Source organism: Eriocheir sinensis, chromosome 55 (genome assembly GCF_024679095.1).
Source record: "Eriocheir sinensis breed Jianghai 21 chromosome 55, ASM2467909v1, whole genome shotgun sequence".
Classification (NCBI taxonomy): Eukaryota; Metazoa; Arthropoda; class Malacostraca; order Decapoda; family Varunidae; genus Eriocheir; species Eriocheir sinensis.
This window is the reverse complement of record NC_066563.1, coordinates 6,245,771-6,271,771: the sequence shown is the minus strand read 5'-3', so window position 1 is coordinate 6,271,771 and position 26,001 is coordinate 6,245,771. Positions and strand designations below refer to the sequence as shown.

The following is a 26,001-nucleotide window of genomic DNA, read 5'->3' as shown; positions in this document are numbered from 1 at the left end:
TGAAAACAGCCTCCCCTTACCCCCTTCTTCTACCCTTCACGCCTGCCCTCAACCCCTACTTCCCCAAACAGTCTTCCCTCACCCCCTCCTCCTCCTTTCACGCCTCATCTACCTCTTCAGCGGATTGATTATCACGACTTATCCCGCGCCTCCCCACGCCCGCCGCCGCGACACACACGCCCTGCCGCGGGTTGCTCCTCTCACCCAGCCTTATCGATCTTCAGCTCCTCGGTCCCTGGAAATAAGGTTTGGGTTCAGTTCTTGTGATATTTAAAATGTTTGGACTCAGTTCTCACGTAATTTTAAAGGCTTGGATTCAGTTATGTAATTTTAAGGTTTGTATCAATTTCTTATAAAGTTTTAAGGGTTCGGTTTGCTGCCCTTCGAGAAAACAAAAATGGCTTATGCGGTCCAAAAAATCCTTAAAACACACACATATACACAAGCACACGCTGACTACACGACTAACCCCCTTTCCCCCCCCCACCCATACATAAATTAATACCAACACACGTCATATTCCAGAAAAAAATCCCATAAATTACACGTATGCATGATAGTTCTGCAAAAAAAAATAAAAAAAATACATACACAGGATATACGCCCACACGCACACGCACACGCCCACCCCCCCCTACCACCACCACCACTGTCAGAACGTTTAGCTGAAGGTGATGTGTCTGGGGCTGGCAAGGAAAAGTGTCTTACAAGTTGTCGGGAAGGTGGATTACGAAGGCGCGAAGCTCCTCTATATACTTCGCCTTTGTCATCGCTTACAGTCTTCCAAGCACACGTTATTTCGCTCCCTCCTTCTCTGTCTCTTTCTCTCTCACTGTTTCTCTCTGTCTGTTTTTGTCACAGTCTGTTTTCTCTCACTGCTTCTATATTTGTCTACTTCTTTCTCTCGCTCTCTATCTTTTCTTCCCTCTCTCCAATATTCCTTCTCTCTCTCTCTCTCTCTCTCTCTCTCTCTCTCTCTCTCTCTCTCTCTCTCTCTCTCTCTCTCTCTCTCTCTCTCTCTCTCTCTCTCTCTCTCTCTCTCTCTTTCTTTTCCTCCTTTCTTTAACCCCATTTGTTTTTCCTTAACTCTCTCGCTCCCTAATCATCCTTGCTTCCTACAAACCCCTCCTGACGGTGGAGCATATAATATACTGCTGACTGTGTGTGTGTGTGTGTGTGTGTGTGTGTGTGTGTGTGTTTGAGTAAATGAATGAGTGAATAAATAAATGAGTGAGTGGGAGAGCGAGTGAATGAGTGTGTGAGTGAGTGAATGAATGAGTGAATAAATAAACGTACGTGTGTGTGTGTGTGTGTGTGTGTGTGTGTGTGTGTGTGTGTGGTTGGCGGCGTACAGCAGGCCAGGACTCCTCCCCGCCTCGCTCGACGCAGGTGTGAGCCCGTGTGAGGCAGGTTGGGTCGGGCGGGGCCGCGGTGGTCCGGGCAGTCACCATTGAGACGTGGACGCAAAAGGTCGGGCGGCTCCCTCCCTCTCGCGTGTGACCGCCCCTCCGCCCCCTCCCCAGGCACGCTGTAGTCTCCCATCGCCAGTAAGACACAGCGTTACCCTCCCGTACACGCATAGAGCCAAGACTCCGCCGATTCACCGTAAAAGAGCGTGGAAATCAATCTTTGTATAACTTTTATGAACAAAGTTTGCCGCGCGTACTACATGTAGATTCTTTTTTTACATAAGGATGACAGTCAAGTCGGTATAGTTTGATGGTATGAGGAAGTAACTGCCTGATTTCCTTACTTTATCTTCCGCGGCGACTGGCACAGGAGCGGTATCGAGTCTGCATCCAAATCTCCCAGCGTCCTGAAACTAATCCTGCCGCGAGGCCACGCTGCCGCGGCTGCCATCGCCCGCGACTACACGCTTAGCAATAATGACGTAAGACTGCCCTAAATGCCCTACTTAAAAACGGACCCGCACACCACTTAACCAATAACCTTCTCTACTTCCCTCAGACGGGTAAAGACAAAACAATGCCGACACTGTGCTGCTCCCCGTGCCACACAGACGCTGCCATGAACCAGACTGACTTCGGGGGGTGAAGAGGCGCTAGGCAAACCTCAGGACTTGGCCTGGTGACCTCTCCCAAGGCTTTTCTCGTCTCCCCGCCGGCCGGTAACCTTCCTGAGGGGGACATGACGACGCAGACGAGGAAAAACACTTTGCGGTAATTGAAGAAATCGCCCAATGAAAGCCTGAGTCGAATTTAAGGCTGTTTTTTCTTCCCCTCACGCGGTGTTAATGAGAGCAAGGATTCGCGGGCCAGAGAAAGTGCAAGGAACTGAGGCGATGAACGTGACGCGAAGTGGACGAGGAGTAACCCACGCTATCTGATAACTCGCCGCAGACACATCCTGACGGGTTCACGGCTGGACACGAACCTGCTGACGGTGGTTCCTCTCACCATGCCGCCTGTCCCACCCCTCACGCCCCCCACCGGCACCAGACTCATGGGGGCGAGGGCGTCAGCTGTGGTGGTGGTGCTTCTGGTTCTCCTGTCCGGGCGAGGGTCAGGGAGTGAATTCCCAGACCGGGAGTGCTGCGATTCCGCCCCTCCACCACCACCACACTACCACACCGTCACCTCCACCTCCACCAGCACCACCACCACCACGCCACAGCCCCCGACATACGGTAAGGTAACAGTACCACTTAAGGCCGCTAATCTACGTTGTTCCGCCCATTATGTCCATTTCAATAATCACACCTTTATCCTCTAATATGACGGAGGTAAACACGGGGTCGGTAAATATATGGAGACTCGCCGGTAGGGGGAAAAGTACCTGTCCTGTGGTGGTATCCTACTCGTACAGAGGTAAACGTAAGGTCGGTAAATATTTGAGGACTCTCAGGCTATACGGAGGGCTAAAAAAGGAAGAAATACGGAGGTTCGTGAATATTTGAATACGGGTTAGGGAGGGAAGGGGAGTCAAATTAACGTGGTTTGTGGGGACTAACTGTTTGTTTTCTGTTTACTCCTATACGCGAATGACAGGTAGACACAGAGTCGGAGAATATATGAAAAAGCAAGATCAAGGGAAGGAGGGAAGATTAAAACTATCTCGAATTCACTGTCTCGTCAGGGTAAAGATAATCTATTCTTTTCTACTCATATTACGTTAGGAAGTATATGAACGCCGTAGATGAATGGAGATGAGGTCGAGGTAGAAAGTGCATGTCTTCAAGTAACTGTTCTGTAATGATAAAGATTTGCTATTCATTCTTACGGATATGAGAGAGAGAAACACGAGGTTAGGAAATATATAAACACCCGCAGGTAAGAAGGGGTGAAAGATCTCTCTCTCGTGGAGGTTATCAGATTTTTGCATCCAACAAGTATCTGTGTCGGCACCTTTGCAGCTAAAATTTTATCAAGTGTCTTTCATTTTCTTGCTCTCCGTCTCCTTCCTTTCCAGTGAAGTAGCCTGTCGGGGCATTGTTTTAACCCTCTCATTTTGCCTTTGTAGCTCATATTATATCAGTATCTTTCTCCTTTCCCCTTACCTTTTTCGCATTCTTATTCTGTGTCTTCTTTTTGCTTTCCGCTTCGCCTCCTTCCTTTCCAGTGAAGCAGCGGGTCTTGTTTTGTCTTTATTCAGTGCCGTAAAAAAACACTCCACATTTTAATCTTTTTTCCTCTTCTATTAACTCCTATTTTGCCCCTTTTTCTCCTTCTACCTCTACACTCTTCATTCCCTCTCCTCCTTTACTTCATAGTCTCCTTTTTTCCCCTTTTCTCTACATTCTGCATCAACCTTTTCTCTTCTTTCCTTCTTTATCTTTCACTCTAGTCCATATCCTTTCCCCTCCTTCTTCTTCTCAGTGTATATGGTTCCTTTCCCGTCTTTTTCTTCCTTAACGTGTGGGGGGCATCTTTTTGACTTCTTCTCTGCCTTTACTCAATGCCGTAAAAACATTCCTACGCGGTACATATTCTTTCGCCCTCTTGTTTTCTGTGTCTTTTCGCTTCCTGCTCCGTCCCGTTCCTTTAGACTGAAGAAGCGTGTTTGGGGCATTATATTTACGCTCTTGTTTTGCCTTCAGCCAGTGCCGTAAAAAAAACAAAAACAAAAAAAAACATTCCTACTCTTTACTTATCCTTTCGCCCTCTTGTTCTCTGTGTCTTTTCGCTTCCTGCTCCGTCCCGTAATTAGACTGAAGAAGCGTATTTGGGGCATTATATTTACGCTCCTGTTTTGCCTTCAGCCAGTGCCGTAAAAAAAACATTCCCACGCGGTACATATTTTACGTCGGAGGGGCAACACGCGGTCACATTTTTCGCGGGGAACATCATGCCAGTAAACCAGTGACCCTTTCAGCCCTCCGCACCCTCGCTCCCGCCGCTGCCCTCCCTCGGCCTCATCATTCATGCTTACCACAGTTATTTTCGGCTCCCTGACGCCACAAAAACGCACGCCCGACCCTGAGACGCGTTACATCACTCACCATCTCGTACATTAGCTGTATATGACCATTGATCCGTCACTCAGCCTCCTTCCTCATGTGACCTCCTCCTCCTCCTCCTCCTCCTCCTCCGTTTCTTTGAGTGGTATGAAAGAGTAGGTGTGGGCGGAGGGAGAAACAAAAAGGGATAAAAACAAAGAGACGTGAGTAGATGTGGGAGGAAGAAAGAGTGATGAAAAACAAGAATAACGTGGAGTGAAGGATAAAGAAGAAATAAAGATAAATGAAGTTAAATGGAGAATGTTAAGCAAAGGGAAGAAAGAGAATATGAAGTGAATGAAAATAGAGAAAGAAGAGTGTAGAAGAAGGAGGAGAACAATGAGCAAAGGAGGAAAGACGACACTATCCACAAAAGACGAATGAAAAAAGAGAGGAGGAAAAAGAAGAAAGTATAGCATGTTTAGGAAAGGCAAGGAAGCGAAGCGAAGTGAGAGGAATGGAGTGAAGAGAGGAGAGAGGGAAGAGGAGGAGGAGGAGGAGGAGGTAATGTTTGCAGAGTCACGGAAACAATGAGAGAGGCGAGGAGGACTGTCACCTCCGCCTGGGCGTGAGAGTTGAGGAGAGTCGCGAAGAGTTTGTGTCTCAAGTCCGCATTCTCAGACTCTTCTCGGTTCACAACAAATACTTTCAAAGGCCGCAAGGAGATTAGACGGGTTTTCATGAATGTTTTTTCGCATTCAAAGCGCAGAAGTCTTGTTAAACTATTACTAGGCTCATAAAACTACCCATGGAATTACCCACAACTTATAAGTAAGCTTTATCATATGGGTTTGTGTACAAGTAAATATTTTCAAAGGCCACAAAAAAGATTAGTCGGGTTCTAAGGAGTGCTTTTTAACATTCATAGCGCAGATGTCTTGTTAAACTATCACTAGGCTCATAAAACTACCCTTGAAATTACCTACAACATATGAGAAAGCTTTATCATATGTGAGTGTGTACAAGTAGATATTTTCAAAGGTCACAAAAGAGATTAGTCGGGTTCTAATGAGTGCTTTTTGGCATTCATAGCGCAGATGCCTTGTTAAACTATCACCAGGCTCATAAAACTACCCATGGAAATACCCACAATAACCTCTAAAAAAGCCTTACCTAATTTGGGTGTGCCCCGAAATGATTGAGGATATGACCCACAGTGTGTCTCAGGGCGATAGTCTTCGATGGTTCTTTTTCTCACATCAATCATATATAAAGGCCAAAAATAGAGGTTGAACGTGTCCCCATGAGTGTTTCTTTACGTTCATGGTGCAGAAACTTTGCCACACTACCACCAGGGTCATAAAACTACCCATGGAAATGCCTACAAATCCTACGAAAGCTTTGTTAAATGCATGAGTTTGGCCGACGAAAGGTTTGGGAAAATGGCCCACAGTGTCTCAGGTTGTGGGTTGTTTCGCGTCTCTTCACCGATTCTTGCTCTCACTGCTCCTCTATCGCGGTTATTCTGTCTCTTCCTCGCCCCGGGTCACCGCGGCTCGTAATGAATGCATGCGGTGGTAGCTCGCGGCTGGTTTGTCTCAATATCGTGGTTATCATGGCGTGGTTCATGTTTCTCAACGATTTTCGCCTTCTCTGCTTCCCTGTCATTGCTTGCTTTGATTTAGTGATTTGATTTGGTCTTTATTTTTACTTTTTTACTATATTTATTATCTTTACTATTATCTTTTGCTATTTTACGACATTTTACCGCGGATATCACATGGAAGTCTGTGGTTCTCCTTTTAATAGTTAGAAAGGTTATAATGACTGGGTTGTTACTGTGAATAGCTCCATGAAATCAGCGAGGTGTTTGAATCTGATGCGTAGCTCGTAATGCATTAATGCCGTGAGTAATGATGTCTGAGCACAATAGGTTCGTGAGAATTTCATATTGTAAAAAAGTGAATAGCGTGTATGTGTTGAGCTTCAATAAGGGATTATCGGATGGAAAGCAACGGTGATGAAGTTCTGACTCAATTAACCAAACTCTCAAGGGCAAGCACAACCTTCATGATTACAAAATGTTTTAAGATCAAAATAAACGACTGAGGAAAATATAAACCTGGAGGAGAAGAATTAAATGTAGAAATAATGGTCTTCGTTTGCCAAAAAAAAAAAAAATCACACATACATAGATAAATAACTAACGAGGCAAAGAAAATAAAAATTGACCTAAACGAATTTAAAAAGAAGGCAAGGAAGATATAATGATCAAAATGTACCTTCTGAGTCATAAAAAAAAAATGTATCAGTAACTATAACTTCAAACTACAAGATGATCTAAACATGAACGGTATAAGTAAAGATAAAAATGTCACCAAGAAACAGAACTTTAAACCGAAGCCAGATATAAAGCATGTACGACTTAAGCATTAAAAAAACAGCTAACAAACAGGAATAAAGCAAAAAAAAGCTAAAATATGTACGGTTTAAGTAATAAGGATGGCTACTAAATAAAGCATCCATAAATCATTAAAAAAAAATATATGTTCATCCCACGCAAAATAAACACTAACAAACTCAACTGCAAAGCGAATATTTTTTTAATCATAAGCGAAGGCAACGGAACGCGAATCCCTCCCAACAAATTATATACAAACCCGGGAGCGATTAATACAAGACCACCACCACCACCACCACAACCACAACTATTACTACCATCACCACCACCACCACCACCATGACCATCACTACTTGCAACAAACCACTCACCACCACCATCGTTGAAACATCACAATCACAATCTCTAACATCACACCCACGACATCCACTACCGTCACCACCACTACTAACACCACCATCCTCACCACCACCACTACTAACAACCCTACCACAACTACCACTACCAACAACAACAACAACAGCAGGCGAAACAGTCACACCGAAAGCAATTATCGGGGTTTCCATGAAGAACATAATCACTCACCATTCAACGGGTCTTTGCGTGCGGGGCTGAGTGAGTGTGAACAGGAATATAACCGCAGCGTTTTCATCACCATCGCCACAGTAAACCATTAACACCGCCCTTGCTCACTCGCCGCCCTCACACCGACCCTCTGACTGGTATTTCGCCCGAGATTGTTACCCGTGGCAGCTAAATGACCTAACGTGACCTTGCCTTGCTATAAACAGTCTACACTCTCGTCCACTCACGGCATATGACCACAGATGTTGCGCCGACTAAACGAAACTTTTCTCGTTCACTCGATTTTATTAAGTCTTCTGACTGTGCTTAAGAGGCTATTACCCGCCACAGCTAAACAACCTACTACTCTATAACTAAAACATATAGAGCAAAATCGTTTTAACTATAAGAAACTACAACTTTTCAACTATAGCCACCGACCCTCGCCATGCTCCTAAAGTTGCTCCTAAATTCACTACAGGAGGATATAAGAAAACGTTCCCTAATGGTAGAAAAATTCGGCGTTTCAGAAAAAAATTTAACCCAAATATTAAAACCTAACGTGACCTTGCTAAGCTATAAACTCTCATTCGCTGGCTTTTATACCTTCCTCTGACTGGTGTTCCGTCCGAGATTCTAAATAACCTAACATGGCCTTGCTGTCCTCAATGTTTTCATCCCCTCGCTGTTAATACACTTTCTGACTGATATTCCGTAAGATATTCTGTTAATTGCCGGATCGATAACCTAACGTGACCTCGCTATGCTACAAACTCGTTAGCCGGCCCTTTCGCTACCCTCTGATTGAGATTCTGTTAACTCTCGCTCCTAAACAATTAACCTAACGCGATCTTGCTATCATGGAAACTCTCATTCATTTGCCCTTACTGAGTTTTCTGATTGAAGTTCTGTCTTATCGTCACCCTCATAAAATAATCGCCTAAGTCACTTTTCATCAATTTCCAGGTTTTTGTCTACATCAATTTATTTTTATCATGTGACGCCCATTTTTGTAAAGTTGCCTTCGTAATTCAAGGTTCGAGTGTTTTAGAATTGGCCTTTTCATTTCTGCCTAAATCGTAAGCCAAATGAGATGATGACAAGTTCTTTTCTGATTTCCTGAGAAGTAAAAAATAATGACTTAAGCGGTTTGTTTATGAAGGTGACGTTATATTTCGTTAAAAGCGTCACATTAATAGCCAAATGGACTTGAATCCACTCTTTCAACGTCTTCTTGTACTGTGCCTAAGTGTTTTTTTCTTCTCCGTATATCTCACGGCACCAGCTGGAGCATGACTGGATCGGCTTATTCACTGCTTAACTTCGTATTTCAACGTTTACATTAAGCTTCCTCTGCGTCTCTTTATGTCGCCTAACTTCACCTCCTTGTTGAGAGAATCGTGTTCCTCGTCGCGACATGTTAGGAAACTTAGCGATGAAACTTCCTCATTTCGCCTCCGTCCTTGCGAGCAGCATAATCCGACTCACTTTACCTTCCTTTCATCTCTTTATGGTTAGGGAAACAGGCCACGGCATACTTAGAGAGAGTACCGAGACACCTCCCCATCTGAACTTGACCTCTCTTTTATCCACTCATCTATACTTTCTTATATAGGAGCAGAGTGGTTAGCCGGCTCTTTTTCTCCCATTTCTTTTTGCCCTTGAGCTTCTTCCTTTACTGTAAAAAAAAAAAAAATGTTGAAGAGGAGATAACGAGTTCTGACTATCTGAACACGCATGAGGAAACGAAAAAACTACTGGCATTTTTTTTTAAGACAAAGGAGACAGCTCAAGGGCACAAAAAAAGGAAAATAATAAAAAAAGCCCGCTACTCGCTGCTCCTGTAAAGAATCAAAAGAGGTGGCCGAAAAAAGGGTCAATTTATGGTATACGATGATGAAACATAGAAATATTTACACATAGTCGCTTTACAACGCTAGCGGATGAAAAAAAAATAGTGGAAAGTCTCTTATATGAAGCTCCAACCAACTAAACACACCTGAGGATACGAAAAATCACTACTAACACAGGAAAACGAGGATTAAACACAGAAACACTAACCCATAATCACTTTAGAATACTAGTACTAAAAGAAGAGGAAGGAAGGTCGCTATACAAGTCTTCAATAAAGGAAATTTGAGGAGATACCAAACAGTTACACATCATAATGAAACTTAACTCATTTTCACTGTTACTATTCACCTTCACCTTCGCTTCCGCCTCACCTTCACATTCTCTCAAGTAACCAATAGTTAAAAAAAAACGTAATTACAACCTCCATTCGCTCCAGCATAAAATAACATAATATAAGGCAGCACAAAATTAATAGTACACGCAAGGAAAAGTAGAGACCGACTCACACTTAACTCATTCTCGCCCCTCTCTCCGTGAAGTGAATGGGGGTGTAACTCGAAGTCGTAGAAATCGAAGGAATGCACATAAGAAGAGATGAGACATGCGGTGATTGCACGAGAGGAACAAAGAGAGGAGCGACAGTATCCTCTTCAGTGTGAATGTGTGTGATCACCTTTTGTACTTGAGCTGCATCGACACACACACACACACACACACACACACACACACACACACACACGCGTACCAGAAGTCTACGGTCAAAGAGCTTCTACTTCTATTTCTCCTCCTCCTTCTCTTTCTCCTCCTCCTCCTCCTCCTCCTCGTTCTCGTCCTCCTTCCCCTACCACTACTACTACTACTACTACTACTACTACTACTACTACTACTACTACTTCTACCACTACTGCTATACTCTTCCTCCTCCTCCTCCTGCTGCTACTACTACTACTACTACTGCTACTACTACTACTACTACTTCTACCACTACTACTACTACTGCTATACTCTTCCTCCTCCTCCTGCTGCTACTACTACTATTACAACTACTACTACTACTACTACTACTACTACTACTACTACTACTACTACGTCATCTACAGCAGGATTCTTCACAGTAGGTTCGCGCCAAAGTACAGAATCCCATTAGCTTGTCAAGAATTTCATTAACTGGTCACTCGATCTCTACTTCACAAATCCAGAACCTAACACCAAAGGGCTTGCGGAACGCAGCTCTTTATAGTACTGTCCAAAGCCTTCAAAATAGGGGATATGATTGAAGTATAACTGGGTCGCAGAAGGAGCAGTCTCAAAAATACTACACTACATTACTATACTATCACACCAAACTACTACCACCACCACCACCACCACCTCCTTCTCTTACCTACCCTTACACGCCCGTTGAGAGATGTGAACGACGATCTCGGGAAAGGCCAGACACTCACGGATGCTTCAGCCCAAATCCAGGTGGAGGGGGAGGCGAAGGCGGCGGAGGAGGAGGAAGAGGAGAAGGCGAAACAAGGAGCGGTGGTACAGATCGAGGTTGAGGAGGACGAGGAAGAGGAGAAAGAGGAGACGGTGGAGCACAAATAAGATATAGTGAAGGATCTTAAGCGAAAAAAAGGAGGAAAAGGAGTGCGATGAGGAATAAGAGCTGGAGGTCCACAGGAGAGAGTAATGAAAGTTAAAATGAAAACCAAAATTAGAATGATGAAGAGGAGAATGCACGAAAGATAAGGAGAAAATGAATGAAAGAAATAGGAAGAGAAGGTGAATAGAGGTAGAATGAAAAAAGAAAGAGATGCCAGAGTGAGTGAAAAAGCTAAATGGAGGTAGAAGAAAGAGAAGGACAAAGAGGAATAGGAGGAAATAAAGCATGATAAAAAAGGAGATAAAACGTTAAAATTAGGAGATAGGAGTACCTGGATAGCGGCACACACACACACACACACACACACACACACACACACCTGAAGAATAGGAAAGTGAAACATTAAAATATTCACATGTAACAACTCTATAACACTAATTTTACCCCAATATCGCTAAAATTCATAAGCACTGTTGAACTCTCACCCCTGCACCCATCATCCCCTTCCTTCCTGCACCCATCATCCCCTTCCTTCCTGCACCCCTCATCCCCTTCCTTCCTTCACCCTTCACACCCTTCCCTTCCCTCGCGTCCGGTGCAGTAAATAAGAGAGGAGAGAAGGGGAGCACTCAGCAGCCACCACCACCGCGGCCTCATAACCCCGTCTTGAATTAGCTATCTTAATGGTACAAAACGCTCGGAAACGGTTAATCTGCATGCGAATCCGACCCGGCGCTAAAATATTCAAGCTAAAATGTTTTCTTGGTATATACTTAGACTTTATAGCATTACTTCCTAGCTATGCATTACCTTACGTGGTTTGTGATAGTGTTGATGGAGTACTACGTTGCTCTGTGAAAGGAATCCGAATCGTCACTAAAAGGAAAAAAAGTTAAGTGCTCTTCAGGTACTTTAAATGCTTACTTCTTAACTGTGGATTACCTTAAGAAAATATAAAAGTGTTGATTGAGTCCATGTTGATGTGCGAAAGGAATCAAACTCGATCCTAAAATGTATAAAATGTTAAAAATTCATTCCTTTTTAGGTTTTGGGATACCGAGACAGACAGATAGACAGACAGACAGACAGACACAGACAAAACAGACATACACAAAAACAGCCCGAGTGAAAACATTGTTAATGTTGGGCATAATAAATGTTACTTGACCCAAATTAACAATGTATTTTCGAAACTCCTCTGATAAATTTTAGGATAGCAAGTAGAGACACACAGACAGACAGACAGAAAACCTATTGGACAGCCATATGCACGCAAATATAGTCAGATTGAAAACATCCACATTTTTTTTCTTCTGCCTATGGTGCCGGTAGACTTTCTTGGCGGAGGATGATAGTCGACCCCAGCCCGTTGTGGCGCAGACAAGTGTTTTATAGTGGCGCCATAAATTTGATCGCAATAAACATCACTCACTGGTCTTTGCGGTCACCATCCCTTTCACTTTATAAATCAGTCGTTTCCAGATTAATTTTTTTAACGTATCAAAATAAAAAAAGCCCCCCCCCCCCCCCACACACACACACAGACACACACATTTCTTCTCTTTATAGTTATTTTTCTTCTTAATATTCGTCCCTGTGTCTCTCAATTTTAAGTGTTACAAAGGTCTTGAATACTAGAATCCATAGACTCAAACAATTTCATCCATTCGTGACGTTTGTTTCATTGTATTCACGAGTCTCTGAGAGCACCTCGCCGGCGTTTACCGATGCACGCCATAAACAAAACCACTAATAGCCGGCTGGTGCAAAGAGACTGAGAATAATAGTTTAACGGGAACACTTAAAAAGTTAATACACAATACACACAAGAGCGGCTTCAAAGACGGAGTAAATTCTATAATGAAATCTTCCAAAGGTTATATATTTTATCTAACTATTCCTTCTTTCACAATCTGTCTGTCTACCCATATATCTATCTATCCATCTATCTGTCTCTCTCTCTCTATCTATCTATCAATCAACCAATCTATCTTTGTTATAAGAAATACACACACACAAAAAAATGCTTGTAAAGAATGGAAAGGAAAAAAAAAGAAAAAAATAATAAAAAAGTAGGATTGTGCTGTAGAGAGGGATGAATAGAAAAAAAATATATATGTCAATCTATCTATCTATCTATCTATCCATCTACCTATTTAACTTTCTATCTATCTATCTATCTATAAAGGTCTAAATTTATATGTAAAATAAACTTAAATGCACAAACTATAGTCGGGGTTAAAGGTCAATTTCCGTGCCAAGGGGAGTAAACAAGGCGGGTAAGACTCTTATTTAGGTGGCGGGCTATTTACTGACACCCGCGGCATCCAGGCAGGAGGTAGGGAGGAAAGGGAAAGGAGGAGGGAGGAAGGAAGGAGGGAGGGAGGGAGAATGGAAGGGAAGAAGAGAGGAAAGGAGGGAAGAGGATACTTATGATAGAGGGAAGGGAAGGAGGAAGGGGAAAGGAGGAGGGAGGAAGGAAGGAAGGAAGGAAGGAGGGAGGGAGGAAGGGAGGAAGGGAAGAAGACAGGAGGGGAGGGAAGGGGATACTTATGCTATAGGGAAGGGAAGGAGGAAGGAGATATTTAGCAAGAGATAGAGGATGGAGGAAGGGGGAGACCGATGTTACAAGGAAGGGATGGAAGAGTTGAAGGATATTAGGGAAAGGGACTCAAGATAAGGGGAAGACGAAGGAAGAGAAGGAGGAAGGGAGACTCAAGATAGAAGGGAAGGGGGGGATGAAGGTAAGAATATGTAGAATGGTAAGTTAGAAAGAAGGTCAAGATTGATCAACATTACTTATAGAAAACAAAAGAGCATAGAAGTGGAGAATTGACAATACTGATAATAAGATGAAGATGAAGACGAACAAAAACGCACAAAACTGAGACAACGTGGACCAAAAACAAGAGCGATAAGACAAATAAGAAACTGATTAGGAAAAACAAGAAAAAAAGAAGAAAATAAGGATAAAAAAAGAGAAAGAAATACAGGCCGTGGATGATGATGTGAGAAAGATACGGTGATGCTGGGGACGGGGGGTGGAGGGTGGGGGAGGTGGAGGAGGCGCGAGGAAGAGAGAGAGAGAGAGAGAGAGAGAGAGAGAGAGAGAGAGAGAGAGAGAGAGAGAGAGAGAGAGAGAGAGAGAGAGAGAGAGAGAGAGAGAGAGAGAGAGAGAGAGAGAGAGAGAGAGAGAGAGAGAGAGAGAGAGAGAGAGAGAGAGAGAGAGAGAGAGAGAGAGAGAGAGAGAGAGAGAGAGAGAGAATAATAGAGTTCACAGCTATCTTTGAGGACATAAAAGATTGAGTGATAGAAATAGAATGCATGTAAAAAGAAAAAATAGAAAACACAAAACATGACAGGAAAAAATAAAAGGAAAAATAAAAGAAAAAATAGAAGGTTTAAGAACGAACAAAACTAATCTCTGGAGGGCAAAATAAATGGATGGCCAGGAACTAGATATAAAAAAAGTGAAAATTCATGACGAAAAAGGATGAAAAAAAAAAGGCTTGCATGGCTGACAGAGGGCGAAAAAAATCGATTGACAGGAATGAAATATAAAAAAAAAAAAACAGGAAATAAAGAAAAAAAAAACAGAATGGAAAATAAACGTGCAGTAGTGAGGAATGAATGGAAAAGGAACACATGAAAAAAGAAAGAAAAACGCTGATAAAAGAAAGTAGAAGGGAAAGAAAACATAATAAAAATAGAAAATGAAAAGGCATGTGCAGTAGAGAGATATGAAGGAGAAAAGGGAATGCATCAATAGGCTCGTGAATTAAAAAGGATAGGAAAAAGCAAAAAAAGAAAAGGAAAAGGAGTGTACTGCAGAAAGGGATGGATAGAAAGGAAATAGAAAAAAATAAACAGAAGAAAAAGGGTTATGCAGTAGAGTGGGTAAAGGGGGAAAGGAATCTATACAAAAAAAAAGGAAAAATGTTCGTAAAGTGAAAGGGAAAGTAAATACTAAAAAAAATAGAAAAGGGAAAAAGGATTGTGTTATGAATGAATGGAAAGAAAATAAACAAAAGAAAAGGCTCGCGCAATAGAGAAGGGTGAATGAAAAAGAAAATACATAACAAAAGAGAGAAAAGAAGGGCTGGTGAAGTAGAAAAGAGAAAAGAAAACAAGAAAAAAAAGGAAAAGGATGAATGGAAAGGAAAAAAAGGAAAGGGAAAGGCTGGTACAGTAGAGGGAATGAAGGGGGAAGGGAAGGCCGCAGAAAAGGATGAATGGAAAGGAAAAAAAGAAAGGGAAAGGCTGGTACAGTAGAGGGAATGAAGGGGAAAGGGAAGGCCGCAGAAAAGGATGAATGGAAAGGAAAGAAAGAAAGGGAAAGGCTGGTGCAGTAGAGGGAATGAAGGGGGAGGGGAAGGCCGCAAAAAAGGATGAATGGAAAGGAAAGAAAGAAAGGGAAAGGCTGGTGCAGTAGAGGGAATGAAGGGGGAGGGGAAGGCCGCAAAAAAGGATGAATGGAAAGGGAAAAAAAGAAAGGGAAAGGCTGGTGCAGTAGAGGGGATGCAGGGGGAAGGGGAGGCCGCAGGTAACAGGAGGGGCGGTCACCTGTAATTCGTGCGCCTGTCACCCTTCGCAACGGGGGGTCATTACCGCGTGTCCCGCCCCCTGACAGGTGACTCCAGAGCTCGTCACCTGCGTCTCCCACCCCCCTTCACCCCCAAACCCTTTCACCTCCTCCTCTTCCCTTGTATCCCCTTCTTTCACCTCTATCACCTACCCTCCCTCCCTTTTCTTCTTCTTTTCCTATTAGTTATTACTCTACCTCTTCATCCACTTCTTTAACCCTTTTCTTTTCCCCTGATCCCCTACCACTAACCATATACCCCTTAATCCATTTTTTTCACTCCTTTTCTCTCCCCCTTTCCATAATTCTATACCCTTTCATTCCCTCTCTTTACCTTTTTCATCTTCCTTCCCCCCTTCCACGAACACCTTTACCCCTGCATGCCCTTCTCTCACCTCCTAACCCCCCCCCCCCCCCCACTTACCCTTTACCCCATACACCCATTTCTTTCAACCTCCTTCATCTCTTTTTTTGTCTCACCCCTCCACCGCTCTACATACTCTCCACCCCTCCATCTGTTTTTCATTTTTCCTCTGTTTTTTCCTTTCCTTTTCTTTCTGTCGACATAGCAAGGCCCTGAAAGTCTCACACACATACTTTTAATACCATCACCCCCACTACCACTACACCACTACCACCACCACCGTCACCATCACCACCCACACACACACTCTCAAGCGTAACTCCTCCTGCACTCCTCGTATGGTTTAACTGCTTCGCTAAACTTACAATTAATTAAGATGTGCAAGTTTCGCTTCAAAATTATATATATAACTCGGGGGGAATATTACCCTTTCCATGTTGTCCTCCCTTTCTTTCTTTCTCTCTTTCCTCTCTGCTTCTCATCCCTTCCTCCCTCCCGTTGCTCCTTGCTCTGTCTGTCTCCCTCCTGTCTGTCCATCTCCCTTTCTTCTCTTTTCACCTTTTCTCTTCCTCTCGTTGTTCTTTCCATCCACTCTTTGTTTTTTGCTTGTATTTCTCTTTATCTTTCTCCAGTAACTCTTTCCATTCTTTTCTTTGCCTGTTCCTTCTCTTTCCTTATTTTCCTGCTCCTCCTCTTCTTCTCTACTCCTACATTTTACTTCTCGTTCCTTTGTCCTTCCCTTTTTTTTTCTATTCTTGTTTTCCCATTTACTTCCCGTTCTCTTTTTCTTGCTCCTATTCTTATTTCTTTTCTCTTTTCCTTCCGTTCTCTGTGTCTCGTCATGACCGTCTCCCATTTTTTCGCCTCCTCCCTTCCCTTCCCTTATCACGCGTTCCTTTCCGTTTCCTTCTGTCACGTTCCATCCCGCCGCGTGTCAAGTGTTGCGTTGTAGCACTACGTTGCGCCGAGAATAGTTTTGCTGTGTTTCGTGTTTTTTTATATTCCCTGGTGTTGTTTTGTTTTTTGTTTTGTTTTTTTCAATTTTTGCGTTGCATTGGAATTTTTTTTCTGTATGTTGTATTTTGTGTTCTATTATTTGTATTTTTCTGATTTTTTTGTGTTTCTTCTGTATTTCTGTATTTTCTGCATTTTTGCTTCTGTACTCTTGCTTTATCTATTTCTCTATTGAGTTTTTTTCTGCATTTTTTTGTATTTTTCTGAATTTTTTGTATTTTTCAGTTTTTTTATATTTTTCTGTATTTTTGTATTTTTCTGTATTTTTTTCTGTATTTTTGTATTTTTCTGTATTTTTTGTATTTTTCTGTATTTTTTTCTGTAATTACTCTGCATTTTCAGCGGGGTGAGGTTGTGTTTCGTAGTTTCTCTCTGGATTACATAACCGACTCACTTATTTTGCCCCCTCCCCCTCTGCGTTCCTTACATAAAACGACTTCACTTTCTCTACTTCATTTCAACAAGCCCATCTTTCTTGGTTTCGTTCATTGAGGTCAAGTTTCATTTTTGTATTTTTTTTCCCTCGATCACACAACCCGGATGGCTATATGATACTCCCCCTGCATTCCTTTCCCTAATTACTCCACTTGGCCCACTTAATCTAAACAGGGCCATCCATCCTTCTCTGTGTTGACGAGCTGCTTCTAATAACTGCAGTGACGGGTAAGAGGCTCCAAGGACAAGATAACATACTCCAACTCTTCCCTTCCCCTTTAACACGACCACTAACACGCCATCGCCATCACCATCACTACCCCAATAACCATCATCACCATCATCACGACCCCTGCCATCACCACCTCATCGTCAGCCACGTCAGAGGAGCCCAGACCATCATCCCCATCACGGCCATCTCCTCCCCCATCACACTGTATCGTTTCTCTATCCCTTCATATCTCCCCCATCATTCGTTGAACTGCTTTGCCCCCTTTCCTCTGCGTCCCCCCATCTCTGCACCATCACCTCACTGCCCCTCCACCCCTTCGTTGCTTCAGATCGAGTAATAGTTCCCCAATAAATCACTATGTGGTGGGAGGAGCTGCCGAGAGAGAGTGGATCAGGATAATATGCGGCCATACTTTGATGGATATGGATGAGTCCGATCCCCTTCCCCTCCTCCTGCTTCCTCCTCCTCTCCCTCCTGCAGCCATAATCAGGTTCCATAATAACTCGAGTTCACGGTTTGAAAACACTGAATTTATCTCGTTTTTCATCTCTTTTGCATGGCGCTAGTGTGGGTTTTAGAGATAGGTAAGCATGTTTTTTTCCTGCTCTCTCTGCGCTCTCTCTGCTCTCTGCTCTCTCTCTCTCTCTCTCTCTCTCTCTCTCTCTCTCTCTCTCTCTCTCTCTCCCCATCCTATCATCACCGTCGTCCTCTGTAAGTTTTCCAATAGCGTCTCATTATTATTCATAGACGAGGTTCTCTTTCAATAATGCGCTGTAGGTTCCTTGTATACTGATCTGGCGGTGTGTTTCGGCGTCGTATTTCAGACTCAGGGGAAATAGACAGATAGATAGAGAGAGAGAGGGAAAGGAAGAGAAAGGCCAAGATAATAGAGGTACGCAGAAAGACACACAGAAATAGACATATAGACAAACATAGAGAAATATAGATATACAGATAGATAGATAGAAATAGACAGTTTGAGATAGATAGGGAGAGAGACAGAGACCGAGCTATTATACACACACAGAAAGACAGACAACACACGGAAACAGACATACAGACAGACAGATAGAGATATATAGATAAAGAGATTGAGATAGAGAGAAAAGTAGAGATCAACATAATATAGACACGGGGAATGACAAACACACACACACACACACACACACACACACACACACACACACACACACACACACACACACACACACACATATACGTAGACAGACAGACACACAGACAAAGACGTGTAGTTTAGGTCGTTGTCTTCTGTACTATAAAATCTACCAAAGAAAATAAAACACCAAAATCTGAAAGGCGAATTTACTAGACTGACAAAAAAAAAAAACATCCCTTCAGATAAAGAAAACTAAGAAAATTGCATTAGAGGCCATAATCTTATATCATTCATCGAGACCAGCGAGTCATCGAGAGTAGTTTTGTGTAGAATATTATCCCTCATTATAAGATGGAGGGAGAGTGGGCGAGGAGGAGGGAGGGAGACAAAGGGAAGAGGAGGGAGGGACGAAGGGAGAGGAGTAGGAGGGCGGGAGAAAGATGCAGGTGGTCTTTTATAAATTGAAAACACCCTGAGGAAAAGGAAAGGGAAGGAGGAAGAGGAGAAAATAAAAGAGGAGGAGGAGGAGGAGGAGGAGGCATTGAGTGAGGTCAGGGTGATACACAAACCGCCCTGAGCTCCGAGCAAACCCCACAAAAAAAGTGATAATCTAAGAAGTGATGAAAAATGATTAAAATGCAGAGTCTACATAAGCCTGTACTCTTAAGTTGGTATTAGAAGGCACTTTCAGTTCTCACATCAGCTATTTCTAAAGGTCAAAGAGGGGATCAGTCGGGTTCTAATGAGTGTTTCTTTAGGTTCATTGTACAGAAGGGTCAAACTACCACCGGGCCATAAAACTACTCTTGGAAATGCCCACAACTCCTACGAAAGCCTTGTCAAATATGTGTTCTTGAGCGATGAAATGTCTAATAATACGACTCTTAGATATTTCGGCGCCCAAGCACACACATTTAACAAGGTTGTGGGCATTTCCAGGGGTAGTATTACGAATCTTCTGGTAGTCTGACCCTTCTTCTGTACCACGATCGTGAAAGAACACTCATTAGAACACAACTGATCTCTTTTCTGGCCTCTGGAAATGGTTGATGTGAGAGGCGGAAGAGTGTGATACTACCAACGCACATCGCCTTGCTTCGCTCGCCACACCTTCCGCGGGTCTCAGTGCCTCGCAAAACAGCTTAGTTGACCCCGTGATCCCTCGTTTTCTCTCCCTATTGATACCACGAGAAGGGAAATTCTGCTTGTACCTGAGAAAGCAGCTAAAGGGAACGGAGAGCGAGAAGGATACATAGACACGTGATTCAAAAGAGCGCATGAAAATGAGACAGAAGCTAAAGAAACGCAGAAAAGAGAAAATTACAGACTCATGATTCAAAAGAGCTCATAAGAAGTGAGGAAGCAACTAACGAGCGAAGAGAAAGAGACAGACACTCGGGGTTCAAAAGAGCGTGAAGAAAGTATAAAAGCAGCTGAAGGGGCGAAGAGAGAGAGAGAGAGAGAGAGAGAGAGAGAGAGAGAGAGAGAGAGAGAGAGAGAGAGAGAGAGAGAGAGAGAGAGAGAGAGAGAGATTCAAAAGAGCGCATAAAAAGTGAGAGAGCAGCTACAGGAACTAATAGAAAGAGACAAAGAGACGCAGAATTCGAAAAAAAACGCGTAAAAGAGAAAAAAAAAAGCTAAAAGAACGAGGAGACAAAGAAAGATACAGACACTCGGGGTTCAAAAGGTCGCATAAAAAAGCTCATTCATCCCAAAGCAGAGAAGATACGAGAGAATAATTAATAAGCGATGCAGAGAAGCGGATTAATTAAAAGCGAAGAAAGTTAATGATAAAACTACGGTAGAGTATGTACATAAAAATCTGAAAGGCAATTAAATAGACAAAAAAAAAATGCACTAGAAAATAAGAGAAGCATAAAAGTACGTGAATTACAATATTAATTAATTAGGGTTTAGGGAAGAATGGATGATTGGAGAGAGAGAGAGAAGGGAAAGGAAGGAGAGAGGGAAAGAGGTGAATGAAAAGAAAATAAGAGAAACAAACTTAGATGCATTACAATATTAATTAATTAGGTAACAGTCAAATGGTAAGGGAGAGGGAAGAGAAGGAGGGAGGGAGGAGAGGAGGGGAGAAGAGGTGAAGGAAGAATAACTAACGAGAAAAAAGAAAATAGATAATGAAAATAAGAGAAGCATAAAATATTAATTAGGGTTTAGGAGGGAATGAATGGGAATAGAGAGGGAAGAGAAGGAAGGAGGAGGAGGAGGGAAGGAGGGGTGAATTAAGGATAACTAACGAGAAGGAAGGGGTGAAGGAGGCAGCAAATGACTGGAAAAGAGGCGTGATGGAAGGAGGCAAGCGATGGAAGGAAGGGAAGGTAAGGGAAGGTGAAGGATGGAGGTAGGCTGATTGCACCGAGGGGAGAGGCGACAGAGCGAAGGATGGAGGAAGGGAAGGAAAGGAGGTGGAATGAGAGGGGCGAGGAAACTGCTTACCTCACCTTCCTCTCTACCCTTGGTCTCATACACTCTCCCTCAACACACCTGTCCCACATATGTTCATCCTACACCTGCCAGACTCACCTTTGCAGTCTATACCTTCCACACGCTTTGTTTCTTTTTCTCACCTGTACCACAACTGTTCATCTCCTACCTGTCACATGATTGTTTTTATTTGTTCTATACCTGTTCCACACACATGTTCCAAACCTGTTCATCCTGCACCTGCCAGAGACTCACCTTTGCAGTCTATACCTTCCACACGCTTACTTTGTTTCTTTTGCACACCTGTACCACAACTGTTCATCTCCTACCTGTCACATGCTGGTTTTTTTTTCTATACCTGTTCCACACACATGTTCCAAACCTGTTCATCTCAGACCTGCTAGTGAGGCAATTTTGTTTATCCAAATCTGTTATAGCACACCTGCCCTCTCACACCTGATCATCCTTAACCTGACACACACACACACACACACACACACATACTTTATTATCATAGCCCACTACTAGGACTCATGATTACCTTGTTAGACCTGAAAATGCATTCCACTAAAGTCAATTTCAAAAGTTATATTCATGAGACTCCAGCATAGAGTATAACGTTAAATTCTAGGAGCAAAAAATCTATAAAAACTTTCATGCAATAACACTCCTTAAAAATTGTTAGCGAAAACCATGATTGCAAATGTTTATCAAAGCCGAGACCTATTCATTTTGCAAGAAAGAGTAAACTGTGATTATATGATATTTAGGGCAAAATTTCATTAATATTGTCTGATGTGGGGACTTGGCGATCCCTTGGCAGCGCTATAACAGTAACGAGCTCGTTCATCTCTTCTTAACGACATGAATACACCTGCAGTTAATCAGTGTGTGTGTGTGTGTGTGTGTGTGTGTGTGTGTGTGTGTGTGTGTGTGTGTGTTGCTGTGCGAGTATATACATTGATCTACGTGTGTTTGTGCACTTTCAAACTACTGCAATGCTAAGGTAAGGGACACACACACACACACACACACACACACACACACACACACACACACAAAAGATCGTTCATATACACATACAGCCCCGCGCGCCATCTGTCAGCCATCGACCCAACTAATCCATGTATTCTGGACAAGGGACTCGAGAGACATCGCTTCTGAACCAGCGGCGGGGAACCTCAAGTATAGCTATTATCTCATCGATCGTAAAAACACCAGGAACCTAACTACGCATTTCTTCACGCGGGGATTTACGGGCGATATAGCAAGTGACGGATCTGAGAGGACATAAACTACTACAAAAAATGAATCCGCGTTTTAAGTAAGGGAAGGTGATGAATTCCAGGTGTTCGTGTGAGTTCTGGAGGCAACGAGGGAATACAAGGCGGTGATTGGTGGAGTGCTGTGACATTAACATCCTCTCAGCCAATAGAAAAAAAGCCCTGGTGACGCAATGCTCTCTCCTGATTGGTGGTTTAACAGATAGTGCTCCTACTCCCCCCAGCCTCTCTCTCTCTCTCTCTCTCTCTCTCTCTCTCTCTCTCTCTCTCTCTCTCTCTCTCGACCAATCCCAACAGACGAAAACTCAAGTATTTGTTTTGGCTGAGTGGGGAGAGAGAAATGGGAAAGGAAGGGAGAGAGAGACAGAGGGAGAGATGAGAGAGGAATGGGTAGGGAGGGGAAAGCTAAGGGGTGGGGTGAGGAAAAAGGAATAGATAGGAAAGGTATAGAAAAGGGATGGAAAGGGAAGGGAGAGAAAGGGACAGACTAAACTAAAAAGGCAAGAGGGAGAGGGATGCATAGAGGAGGGGGAAGTAAAGGGAAATGAAAGAGAGAGGGGCGTTTTTGGCTATTAGTGAAGGGGAAGGAAGGGAAGGGGATGGAAAAATGGAATCATACTAAATGGAGACTTGAAAATGAAAAGGGTAACGAGGGAAGAGGAAGGGGATATGAAAAAGGGGGAATATACAAAGGAGGTGGAAGGAAGGGAAGAACGGTAACAGAGGAAGGATGTGACTGGCAGGGGTGGAGAGAAATATTGAAGATGGGGAGGGTAATCTTGGACATAGGTAAGAGAGGAGGAGGAGGAGGAGTAGGGGAAGGAGGAGGAGAAGAATGGAGTTTAATGCTGAAGAAGGGAGGGAGGGAGGCAAGGGGGGTCGGGGGGTAGGGGGATGCAGTAGCGACTCTGGTAATGAAGGCAACTCGTCCAAAAGTAAGCCTCTCTTGGGAGCCCCGCCACGTTCATTATTACCTTCCTCCTCCTTCCTCTCTCTCTCTCTCTCTCTCTCTCTCTCTCTCTCTCTCTCTATCTATCTATCTATCTATCTACCTCTCTCGAACGCAAACCCAAATTAAGACCGCAATATCACTCCAATCTCTTCATCTTAGTATATTTGCACCTCCTCTTCCTCTTCCTCTTCCTCCTCCTCCCGTACAACTTTCACCCGTAGTACACTTTCTTCCTCTCTTTCTATCTCCCTTTCTTTCTCCCCTACCTCCATTCATTCTTCCTCCTCCTCCTCCTCCTCCTCACCCAACACTTATCGACCAGCCCACGACACCCGCTGGTCACACGCCGCCAACACGACTTTGCTGAGTCTTCATTCCCCCGATGGGTCCACGAGTCAATCAGCGACACACCGATCTCGTCCTTTACTCTGCCCGACAATGTGTGTGTTACTGTACCACGATTTGACACTTCTTATGCTATCTTCGCTGACTGTTTCTCTGTACACATCAATTTCTTCGCTACTTTGGCTATCTGTCTGTCTCTTTGTACTACGACACACCACTCCATTTGTTGGTATCTGTCTGTTTCTGTCTAAATGTACCCCAACACGCCATTCCCATTGCTACACTGTGTCTCTGTTCCACGACACACGAAACTCTAGTTAGTCATCTCTCGCTCTATCACGACACACTACTACTTAGCTACTATGTCACTGTAAATAAGTTCTCCCTCCTCGAAGGTACATAATCACCTTTATTTTTATTGCCAGTTGTAGCCTACTTTTGGGTAATAAGAGTACATACCTGTTGCTCGTGCCTGAAGGTGGCGCTGCTGGTGAGAGCGAGACCACAGCCGCTGACGAGGCCGAGTGTGTGATGTTTGTCGGGCGAAGCTTCGTGATGCTGTTTCGTTTTCGTTGAGTCGATCATAGTTACAGCTTGACGAGGCTTCTTCACTGGTGCTTCCTCGTTACCTTGTTACTAAAGAACCCTGAAAATGAGTAAAATATGAATAAGTAGTTAATAAGTACGTAAAATAACTAGTAATGCTGGTACAAAATCGTGCAATTCACTACATCTGTCACCAGAAAAACATGAACCACATAAGAAAATCGTTGGTTGGGTGAAACCGTAAATTGTCCGTAATGCTTAACAGAAAATCAACAAACGTGCTTCGTTAAAATAGTTTCAACATTATATCATAAGCGTTGCGAGTACAACCTACCTGACAGCCATCAATCAACCCGCTCATTCATAGCCCAGTGCCGTCTTTGTAGTCTCCTGAGCCATAACTCGTCCCTAGGCAAGATGAAGTGATGAAAAGGCGGTAAAGGGAATATAAATAACTGCAAAAATGAAAAAAAAAAGTCTAGCTAATATGGAAGCAACTGAAAATAAAAAAAGGTCTAGTTGAAAATGGTAGCAAATGAAACTTAAAGAAGTCAAGCTAGAAAGGCAGCAGGAAAAAAAAAAACTGAATAGAATGCAAATAAGATAAAAAAAAGCTATCTGAAAAGGACGCATATAAAGAAAAAGAAAAGACGCAAAAAGATTAAAAAAAAAAATCTAAAAAGGCAGCATATATTTAAAAAAAACTAGCAGAAATGGACTAATAATATATAAAACTAGCTAAATAGGTAGGAAAAACTAGCTGAAAAGGCATGAAAACCAGCTGTAAAGGGCGGATCGATATGAAGGTGCGCATCGCCACTCACCTACTCAGTGCCTCGCTAACGTCGTCTCTTTGCCTTGTCTCTCGGGTGTCTACGTAACTATGAACACACGCGTGACGGACGGTTCCCTTACCTGTTTTCGAGACAAGGACGGCGGCCAAAGTTACTCCAATGTTGTTGATGAGATAAGAGAAGTATAAGAGCTGCCTGTCACCCACTCACTCCGCCTCCGCCTCTTTTTCCACCTGCTTCTCCTCCATCACTAGTCACCAACCCGCTGCGCCGTCTCACTGCGCAGAGTTTCCAGTGTTTACAAATGGAGTTCAGCCTGTTACTCGTCTGTATGTGTTTGTTTAGGTTAGCTGGGGTTGTATGCGTGTAGAAGAGGGTGGTTAGAGTGGATTAAGTGAGTTGAGGTTGAAGATAATCGCGTTTATGTCTTTATTTGGGTTGGTGTTGAGTTCGTATAGGGTAAAATAGGTAACTTGGCAACTCATGTGCTTTTTGAACTCCTCTTCCTCTTCTTCTTCTTCACTCTCCTTTTTCCCTTCCATCCTGTCTCTCTTTTTCCCTTCTCCCTCTTTGCATTTCTCTTTATTCTTTTCTTTCTCCTTCATCCATATGCCTCTTTTCTCCTCCTTTCTGTTTATCATTTCCCTGTCAGCCTCTCTCTTCCTATCTTTCTTTCCCTTTTTCCCTTTATCTAACGTATCTATCTTTATTCATCCCCCTACATTCTGCAGTGTCTCCCTCTCCTTTCCTTATATGCCTCTTTTCTCACTCTCTTTTCCCTCCCTGCCTCTCTCTCTTTTTCCCTTTCCCTTTCTATACATCACTCTCTTGTCTTCTCTTTCCCATTCTTCCTTGAAATGCCTCTTTCGACCATCTCCTCTCTCTCTTCCACTCTCTCTCCCCATACCTGCGTGGCCAAGCTAGACTTCACCGGACGCAAACTGGTCCCTCGTCACAGTAACACACATGACACGCACACCTTTGAGGCACGCAGGGAGGGTCGACTGCGTTAGAGATTAGGAATGAGACACAGAAAGCGAACGGCAGGGATGGAGGGAGGGAAAAAGGAGAGTGAAGAGGAAGAGG

The 26,001-nt window shown here is 43.3% G+C and overlaps 1 long non-coding RNA gene across 2 annotated transcripts; it reads right to left on the bottom strand.

Annotated features, from left to right (window-relative positions):
• Positions 1-25,157, bottom strand: LOC126983850 (uncharacterized). 2 transcript variants are annotated; one of them, XR_007736267.1, is made up of 4 exons: positions 25,037-25,150; positions 24,456-24,529; positions 24,035-24,221; positions 1-235 (listed from the first exon to the last, which is right to left on the bottom strand). It is a non-coding gene; the product is annotated as an uncharacterized LOC126983850 (long non-coding RNA). The 2 variants fall into 2 exon arrangements; XR_007736268.1 differs by lacking the exon at positions 24,456-24,529 and having other exon boundaries at positions 4-235; positions 25,037-25,157.
• Positions 25,158-26,001: the final 844 nt, after the last annotated feature.